The sequence below is a fragment of the Tachysurus vachellii genome, chromosome 2 (genome assembly GCF_030014155.1).
Source record: "Tachysurus vachellii isolate PV-2020 chromosome 2, HZAU_Pvac_v1, whole genome shotgun sequence".
Taxonomy (NCBI): domain Eukaryota; kingdom Metazoa; phylum Chordata; class Actinopteri; order Siluriformes; family Bagridae; genus Tachysurus; species Tachysurus vachellii.
The window spans coordinates 446049-454154 of NC_083461.1; the positions used below are offsets into that span (position 1 = coordinate 446049).

Below are 8106 nucleotides of genomic sequence, written 5' to 3' on the forward strand. Positions count from 1 at the left end.
AGATTTATATCCGTCTCGAAAACGTTTCGGAGGGCATTTAGATCACAGAAAACGCATTAAGTGACCAGGTGTAAAAAGCCGCTCAGACTTGTTCATTGTGGATAAATACAAACACATTTAAATATATCTAATATTAATCTTGAATTACATTAATATTTATATTAACTTTTTGTTTTATGTTTATGTTCTGTAAAGCTGCTTTGAGACAATGTCAAAGCACCATGAAAATAAATTTGAATTTGAGGACAAAAACCTTCTCATCAATAAACAATTGTCGGACTGTATATATATATATATATATATATATAAAATCACAACAATCATTGTCACCCAAATTGTATTTATCTGAAAGAGATTTATTCTGGATGCTGCTGAGCTCTGTCAACACTCCTGGGAGGAATATAAAGAAGGAGGAGGATGACATAGAGATGTATTTGGACATCTTTGAGCGGACCATGGACCGGGAGGGCTGGCCTATTCAGGACTGGGCCAACATCCTTGCCCCATTGCTCAGCGGGGATGCCTAGCTGGCTTAGTACACCCTAGATCCAGATGACACCCAGGAGTACGACATGGTAAAACAACAGATCCTGACCTGCTGTGGCTGGTCTCCTGTCACTGCTGCCAGTTACTTCCATAAGTGGCGATATCACCCATCGACTAATCCACGGAGCCAAACGTCTGCCAACCACCCTCGGACTGATGGGCTTGTGGAGCGGTTTAATCAGACTCTGAAATGCCTGATGCCCAGGCTTCCACCGGCTTCACCCCATTCAAACTGCAGTTTGGGCAGCAACCTCGGGGACTGCTGGATGTGGCCCGAGAAGCATGGGAAGAGCTGACAGGATATCACAGAACTTGTGGACCAGTTCAGGGACATCTTTTTGTCTATGCTGGGACTCACCCAGCTTGTCCAGCATGAGATCAAAACCCCTGGTGGCAGGACAATGTCACTATAGGGTCCCGGAGGCTCGCCACCAGGTCATAGAGGAAGAAGTGGAACGGATGCTACGGGATGGCATCATAAAGGGGTCCACAAGCCCCTGGTCTAGCCCCGTTGTGGTGGTGTTGAAGCCGGACGGAATGATCCAGCTGTGCAATGAATTCTGGAGGCTCAATCAGGTATCAGAGTTTGACAGCTATCCCCTCTCCCGAGTGGACGGTCTCGTTGAGCGCCTGGGGAAGGCCCAGTTCATCTTCCTCACCAAAGGCTATTGGCAGGTTGCCCTCGTCCCAGAAGCTCGGCCGAAGACCGCGTTCAGCACCGCCAATAGCCACTGGCAGTACTGGGTTCTTCCATTTGTCCTAATGGGGTGCCCGCCACCTTCCAGCACCTCATGGACATCGTCCTCCGCCCCCTGCGAACCTTCGTGGCAGCCTACTTGCACAATGTTTTCATTCACTCCTCCACTTGGTCGGACCAACTGTTCCATCTGTGGGAGTTTCTAAGAGCCCTCCGGAAGGCAGGACTAGCAGCCAATTCGAAAGGAATTCGAAAGGGAGGAGCACCCAGTCCTCTTTATCTCCAGATAACTAAGAACTATGCCACGATGGAACGGGAAGCTCTCTGGGGGCGACCATGACCAGGCAGGGGCTCTGAGCTAAGGAAGGGCCTGTGTCAGCTATACATGGTTGAAATAACAATAGAAAATTCTTGACTTGATTTAACCCTTCTTTCTTCCCCTTCCTTTACTGACATGCATCTGCTCAAAAGTATTTAACCATCAGATCCACATGTGTTTCTTCGCTAAACTGTTATACACACTCTGAGTAATACAGTTGTACAGAATGTCTCTGTGTGTAACTTTACAGTTTATCCTCAGTACAAGTCAGTCAAAACCCTGCTCCATCATGACAATGTCCCTGTGCACAAAGCAGCTCCATGAAGACACGGTGTGGAGGTGAAGGTTGGAGTGAAGAACTCGAGTGTCCTGCACTGAGCCCTGACTCCGAGTGAACCCCAGACCTCTTCACAAACATCTCACTAATGCTCTTGTAGCTGAATGATCACTAATCCCCACTGACAAATCGAACATCTAGTAAAGAACCTTCCAGAAGAGAAGAGTGGAGCTTATTAGAACAGTACAGAGAATAAATCTGGAATAATACATGGCCAAATAATGTATAATTATAATAGCAGCCACAACAACAACAACAACAACAACAACAACAACAACAACCACAACAACAACAACAACAAAAATAATAATAATAATAATAATAATAATAATGATGATGTTAATAAGTGACACTCTATTTCAGAGCAGATTATTTAAATCCAAATTTACTTTTAATACAGAGAATTTAATACAGAATTCCACGTTAGCACTACAGTAACTACTGTTCAGAAGTGACACACAGGGTCAGAGCTTGACTAAAACATAGACTGGTAATACATAAAACGGCAATAAAATCTCCTACACACACACACACTCACACACACACACACACACACACACACACACACACACACACACACACTCACACACACACACACACACACACACACACACTTCATCTCGTGATTTAGAGACTTATGGCTTCATTAAACTTCATTCAGTCAGAGATCGAAATGAAAAGTCCAAAATGTCAGTCTGCACTGCATCAAGTGCTATTTCATTGGCTGTTGAATAACGAATGTGGAAACTTGTTGAATTAAAGGTTCAGTGATTAATGTGATGATCAGATGTCTCTGTTTCACTCTGCCTGAAAGGAAATGACTCTCTGAACTACATTAAGCCATTTACACTAAAGATGTAATATTTATTTATTCTGGATGTAATTGTGCTGTAATTGTTATAGTAAACAGGAATGAGTCTGATTCTGAGAATATTTAACAGCATTAGATCAAGAGCTGATGGCTTATGTCTATCCATTTGCATGGTTATGGATACTTTCCTAATGCAAATTGCCTGCTGTTTGTTTTGATTTTCATGTTAGCATTTGTTAAATTAGCATTTTCTGGGTTTAAAAATTAATTTGTTGTATTTTATTTTTAGCAAGATGCAGGAATGAGGCTTGGGTTTATGTGACGAAAATGACGAAATGTTTTCTTGGAATGATGAAATCCTGAAGTGTGAAGGCATCACTGACACACAAACACACACACACACACACACACACACACACACACACACACAAATACACACACAAACACACACCCACAAGCCCTTTCCTGCAAAGCTGACTGCAAAAAGTCAGTTTCATCGAAGGAGAATATTTCATTTCCAGCTCTGGTTCGGTCCTACAGCAAACCTTTACTTGTTTTCTGTAATTACGTGAATAATTTAATTCAAAATACTAATGCACTAATACAATTTAACCAACACTTAGCAATTAACACTTAACTAATACCATGTGCTATCATCAGTGTTAAACAGTAACATGATGATCCAATTGATCCGCTGCATTTCCTGAAAATCAGTCTATGAATATATAATCAGACTATATATTTAAATATTCACTGTGATCTATTTGATATGAACTTAACTCATATTATTTTGTTGCTAGCTGAATCATATGTATTTTACTGATATTAATAGTTTTAATTATAACAGATTATTGCTTCAGAATTCATTTTTGGCATTTATGTGTTTACTAATATGTTTTAACATAATATTTAATAATAATAGCAGTGTATAATATTTATTGGTTTAATAAGTTTATGTATATAGACTATATATACAGAATGTTGTGGAAAAGTTGATTTATTTCAGTAATTCAACTAAAAATTGACACTCATGTATTATATAAATTCAGTAACACAGACTGAAGTAGTTTAAGGCTTTGGTTCATTTAATTGTGATGATTTTGGCTCACATTTAACAAAAAAACACCAATTAACTCAAAATATTAGAATATGGTGACCTGCCAATCAGCTTCCTGAACCATCAAAGTGGTCTCTCAATTTGTTTCACCAGCCTACACGATCATGGGGAAGACTGCTGATCTGACAGTTGTCCAGAAGACACTGACACCACTGACACAAGGAGGGTAAGCTACAAACATTCATTGCCAAAGAAGCTGTTCACAGAGAGCTGTATACAGAAAGTTGTGTTTAAGAAAAAAGTGTGGAAGAAAAGGATGCACAACCAACCGAGAGAACCGCAGCCTTGAGAGGCTTGTCAAGCAAAATCCATTCAAGAATTTGGGTGAACATCAATTTGGAGGCATCAAGAGCCACCACACACAGACGTGTCAGGAATTTGTCTTACAGTTGTCGTATTCCTCTTGTTAAGCCTCTCCTGATCCACAGACAACGTTAGAGGCGTCTTAACTGGGCTCAGGAGAAGAAGAACTGGACTGTTGTGGACAGTGGTCTAAAGTCCTCTTTTCAAATGAGAGCAAGTTTTGTATTTCATTTGGAAACCAAGGTCCTAGAGTCTGGAGGAAGGGTGGAGAAGCTCATAGCCCAAGTTGCTTGAAGTCCAGAGTTAAGTTTCCACAGTATGTGATGATTTTGGGGTACAATGTCATCTGCTGGTGTTGGTCCACTGTGTTTGTGAAAACCAAAGTCACTGCACCCGTTTACAAGAAATTCTAGAGTACTTCATGCTTCCTTCTGCTGAGCAGTTTTTAAACATGCTAATTTTATTTTTTCAGCAGGATTTGGCACCTGCCCACATGCAAAAAGCACATTGATATGATTTGATTTGATCACCTCCATATGCTGAATTGAGGCAGTAATTAAAGCAAAAGGAGCCCATACCATGTATTGAGTACATATACAGTAAATGAACACACTTTCCAGAAGGCCAACAATTCACTTATGAAGTATTCTAATTATTTGAGATGAATTGGTGGGTTCATTCATTGTGAAAAATCATCACAATTAAAAGAACCAAAGACTTAAACTACTTCAGTCTGTGTTTTATATAATATAATGCATGAGTTTCACTATTTGAGCTGAATTACTGAAATAAATCAACTTTTCTATGACATTCTAATTTATCGAGATGGACCTAAATATGTGTGCTCAGTAGTGTTTTAAACATACTGTGCTAAGGAGAGATAGATTGTGTGTGTGTGTGTGTGTTTATCATGTTCCACTGAACTAGAAAACTGAGGCTGTGAATATTTTAAGTGACTTTATGAAGGTCACAGCAGCGTCATTGTGTAGGGTTAATTAAAGCAGAGACGCTCCCCTGAGGAGCTGCTTCACTTTAAACACACACACACACACACACATTTACATTTACAGCATGTGACAGACGTCCTTATCCAGAGCGACGTACATAAGTGCTTAAATCTCTAACATTGGATACATTAATGCTGGTTCACTAAGTTACATACTTAAGATACCATGAGTTTAAATGCAAAAGATAAGGAAAGAAGTGCTAGTTGAAGTGTTTCCTGAATAAGTAGGTCTTCAACCGCCGCTTGAAAATAACCAGTGACTCAGCTGTCCAGACCTCTAGGGGAAGTTCATTCCACCACCTTGGTGCCAGTACAGAGAAGAGTCTTGTAGTAAACTTACCTCTTACCCTGAGAGATGGTGGAACCAGTCGAGCAGTGCTGGTAGATCGGAGGGTGTGAGGTGCAGTGTGAGGAGTGATGAGGGCTTTGAGGTAAGAGGGAGATGGTCTGTTTTTGGCTTTGTAGGCCAGCATCAGTGTTTTGAATCTGATGCGTGCAGCTACCGGAAGCCAGTGGAGGAATCGCAGCAGTGTGGTGGTGTGGAGAACTTTGGCAGGTTGAAAACAAGCCGGGCAGCTGCATTTTGGATCATTTGCAGAGGACGGATTGCGTTCATATGTAGACCTGCCAGCAGTGTGTTACAGTAATCCAGTCTAGAAATGACAAGAGACTGAACAAGTACCTGAGCAGCCTGTGTGGACAAAAATGGCCGAATCCTTCTAATGTGGTAGAGAAGAAACCGACATGAGCGAGTCACATTAGCAACATGAGAGGAAAAGGACAGTTGAATGTCCATGGTTACCCCAAGGTTGTGAGCTGTGGCTGAAGGGGAGATCAGATCATTGTGCAAGGATATAGCAAGATCATGAACTGGGGATGAATCACCTGATGATCAGCAGATCAGTTTTGTTAGGATTGAGCTTTAACTGATGAGCAGTCATCCATGATGAAATTTCTGCCAGACATGCTGAGATCCGGTCAGAAGTTGTGGTATCTGAGGGTGGGAAAGAGAAGATAAGTTGTGTATCATCAGCATAGCAGTGGTAAGAGAACCCATGTGAGGAAATAACTTCACCAAGAGAGTGAGTATACAGGGAGAAAAGAAGAGGACCAAGTACTGAGCCCTGTGGGATGCCAGTGGAGAGTCTGCGTGGAGCAGATGTCACTCCCTTCCATGTTACCTGATATGACCATCCTTCCAGGTAGGAAGCGAACCATTCCCAAGCTGATCCGCAAATCCCAAGACTCCTGAGGGTGGATAAGAGAGTCTTGTGGTTGACCGTATCAAACGCTGCTGAAAGGTCAAGGAGGATAAGGATGGATGACAGTTTGGCTGATGTAGCAGCATGTAGTTTCTCAGAGACATCCAAAAGGGCTGTCTCTGTGGAATGAGCTGCTTTAAAGCCAGACTGGTTGGGGTCTTGAAGGTTGTTCTGTGAGAGATAGACAGACGATTATAGACAATGTGTTCAAGGATTTTTGAAAGAAATGAGAGAAGTGACACCGGTCTGTAGTTACTGATGTCTGATGGATCCAGAGCAGGTTTCTTTAGGATGGGAATAACCCTTGCTCTCTTGAAAGTAGTTGGTACCTGACCAGATGCTATGGATCTATTGACGATAGTGGAAATGAAGGGCAGAAGGTCTTGCGAGATGGTCTGGAGCATAGTGGAAGGGAGTGGATCCAATGGGCAGGTGGTAGGATTGCAAGACTGGATGAGTTGTAAAATTTCTTCTGCTGCTACAGTCTCGCAGAGAAATGACTCTCTGCTGCTCGCAGAGAAATGCGACAACAAAGGTGTAGGGGAATCCATACTCTGAGATATAAGTGCAGTCGGGGCTGAAGTGAGGGTCCTGCAGATTTCCTCAATCTTCTCCTTGTAGAAGGAAGCAAAGTCTTCTGCAGTCAGGGAGGATGAAGAAGGTGGAGCCGGGGGGTTGAGCAGAGAAGAGATGATGTTGTGGAATTTCCGAGGGTCATGTGAGGAAGCTTCAAGTTTTTCCTTGTAGAAGGAAGTCTTGGCAGAGGTCACATCTGAGGAGAACCTGGCAAGAAGTGTTCAGTAAGAATCAAGATCTGCATCAAGTTGTGATTTCTTCCACTTTCTCTCTGATGATCTTAGCTCTCTTTGATTGTTGCGCAGCACATCTGAAAGCCAAGGAGCAGAACAAGAGGTTTTCTTGGGTTTAGTGAACAGAGGGCAGAGGAAGTCCATAGTTGAGGAAAGAGATGAGAGGAAAGTATCTGTGGCCGAGTCCAAGGGTAGTGAGGAAAAAGACTCAAAATCAGGAAGGGAAGAAAGAGTGCCAGAAGCTACAGAAGAAGGGGAGACATAGTGAAGGTTGTGGCGGGTAAGAGCGAGGGGGTGAGAGGTAGTTTTAGGTAGGGTAGGGAGAGTGATGGTGAATGATACCAGGTGATGATCAGAGACGTGTAGTGGGGTAGCAGTCACGTCTGTAGCTGGAGAAGGACGGGTGAAAACCAGGTCCAGGACATTTCCTCCTTTGTGTGTGGGGATGTAACTGTTGAGCGTGAGGGTGAATGAGTCGAGAACAGACAGGAGGGAAGAAGAATGTAGCTTGTCAGAGGGGAGGTTGAAGTCACCAAGCACCGTCAGGGGGGAGCTATCAGAAGGGAAAACACTAAGCAGTGTGTCCATTTCTTCCAGGAAGTCACCTAGGGGACCAGGAGGGCGGTAAACAACAATGATAACAAGGTTAATTGGAGATGTAACTGAAATGGCATGGAATTCAAAAGAGGAGATGGTTAAATGAGACAAGAGGAGAGGTGTAAAGCACCATCTCCTTAACAACAGTAAACCTGTACCACCACCCCTGCCTGTTTCTCATGGTGAGTGAGAGAAAGCATAGGCAGAGGATAAAGCAGATGGTGTAGCAGTGTTCTGTGGAGATATCCAGGTCTCTGTTAGTGCAAGAAAATCACAGGAGTAATGGGAAGTTAAAGCAAAGA

General features: G+C 42.6%; 1 protein-coding gene across 1 annotated transcript in view; it reads right to left on the reverse strand.

The window, feature by feature from the left end:
• The window catches only part of LOC132861242 (protein sidekick-2-like), a 157520-nt gene that overhangs the window by 93400 nt on the left and 56014 nt on the right, over nucleotides 1-8106 (reverse strand). The window lies entirely within an intron of this gene.